The sequence below is a fragment of the Berghia stephanieae genome, chromosome 13 (assembly GCF_034508935.2).
Source record: "Berghia stephanieae isolate SIO BIC M18660-M18661 chromosome 13, UCSD_Bste_1.3, whole genome shotgun sequence".
Taxonomy (NCBI): Eukaryota; Metazoa; Mollusca; class Gastropoda; order Nudibranchia; family Aeolidiidae; genus Berghia; species Berghia stephanieae.
Genome location: NC_088372.1, coordinates 21,376,399 through 21,378,863, shown reverse-complemented (window position 1 = coordinate 21,378,863; position 2,465 = coordinate 21,376,399).

Here is a 2,465-nt window from a genome sequence, read left to right as displayed (position 1 = left end):
CTTCTCTTCTTCTTCTTCTTCTTCTTCTTCTTCTTCTTCTTCTTCTTCTTCTTCTTCTTCTTCTTCTTCTTATCTTATTTTATTCATTATCTTATATTACTGTACTCAGTCTTCTATTCTTGTGTCATATTCCATGCTCTACTTTTATTATCCTTACTTATTCGATCTGTTTACTTCATTCTATTTACTGTCTTCTTCTTCTTACATTTTATTCTTTCATCATGTTTTTCCTTCTATACGATACTTCATCATCTCTTCCTTCGTCTTCAGAATCTATCATTTCGATGGAGACTGCTACTCGTCATTTTTAGCAAATTTTACTGATATCTCTCTTCAATCTTCTCTTCTCGCTTTGTACTTCAATATTTTGATTCCCATTTGTTGCTCTTAGTCTTTACCGACTCAATGTGGCTTTTTTTTACTTGTCTTTACGGACTATTTTACTTTCTTTTCTATCGCATTACATGCCTTCAATTCTAGTTATCATCATTCATAATTATACGTCTTCTACTTGATATTATACATTTTAAATGTCTTAACTCTTTATCCATCTGCTATTACTTATAAACTCTTACCTAATACATACTTTTAAATCTTGTTCTTCTCTTCAATTCATTTATTTTAACTTCCTATATATTTTGGAAATTCATTTATATTATATTATATATTATTATGCTATATAAGAAGTCACTGGTAACAAGACAAGACAGGTGCATGATTGCGTTGTGTCATGATTCCCAAATGGAGCTGCTGAACTGTTTATTTGATGACGCGGTTTACTTAATATCCCGGAGGATCATAGAAAATGTTATGTTAAATATTGATGTGAACTGTTCTTCTCTTTTACAATTTGACATTTGCCATGGCCATGTTATGTGCCGTTATAAAACGAAACTGGTCCAGTCACCTCCTCGTCCAGAAAAATCGTGACATTTCGATGGGAGACTGACTACTCGTGCATTTTTAGCAAATTGAATTAAAAAACTGAATTATCTCTCTTACAAATACTATCTCTTCTCCGCGGGTTTGTATTCAAATATTTTGGATCCCATTTGTTGCCTGTAGGTCTTTAAACCGAACTCAATGTGCGCTTTTTGTTTTAACATTGTTGTAACGGACTATTAGAGTTTGCGTTGGTTAGAGAGGACAGCATTACAAAAATGGCCCGTAACAATTTGAGTTATCAGACATGCAAATAAGTATACGTCGGTTCAATTGATATTATACATTTTAAATGTCCATGTAATCTCTTTGTATCGCATCTGCTATTAACTGAGATAAACCTTAAACACTAAACAACTTTTTAAAATTTGTTGTTTCTTTCAAATTCAAAATTTATTTTAATCCCTAATGGAGTTTGGAAATTCAATGAATATATTATATGCTGCAATGCGTAATTATTTGCGGCTCGCTTTCGGATAAAAAGGTCCTGGGTTCGAGCCTCGCTAGGCGCAGAGTGGACTACTTGGAAAAGGCTCTTTACTTACATTCTCTCACCATACTCAGGTGTAAAATAAGTACCTGGCCGTTAACAGCGTTGTCTCTGTCGAAAAAAATATATATCGCCTAACAGGCGTCATGTCTCGTTCTACATGTTATGTGTTGTGGTCGATCAGGGGCCCCTTGTATAGCGCCTTGAGCACATTTACTGGATATTGCTCTATATAAATGCTCAAATTAAAAAAATATATTTGCAAGCCTGATACTGATAATTCCACATTTTATAGACTCTTTGTACTAGAAATGCTCTCAAACCAACGCCAGATATTATTATCTATTACAACAATGTTAAAAACAAGCTCATAATTGTGCTTATTTATCAGAACTGTAAATAATGTAACATTATCGTCTAACAGGCGTCATGTTTCGTCCTACATGTTAAGTTTTGCCGTTGGCTCGGGACCCATTGTAAAGCGCTTCGAGCACGTTTGGTAGATATTGCGTTCATATTTTTTAAAGCGGACATCAAAATGTGATTTTAACGTTAAAATAAATAACCGGAAATATGAAATTTATATGTTGTTTTATTCACATAACAATTATACGTACATTTGATGAAAATTCAAAAATATCCAAACACAGAGGCCTGCTGTTATCCACATCCAAGTGCTCTGTCTTATCTTTATCTAATTTCGACTAAAACACCACAACCGCCACCACCACCACCACCACCACCACCACCAACAACAACAACAATACCACCACCACCACCACCAACACCACCACCACCATCAACAACAACAACAACAACAACAACAACAACAACAACAACAACAACAACAACAACAACAACAACAACAACTACTACTACTACTACTACTACTACTACTACTACTACTACTACTACTACTACACTACTACTACTACTACTACTACTACTACTACTACTACTACTACTACTACTACTACTACTACTACTACTACTACTACTACTACTACTACTACTACTACTACTACTACTACTA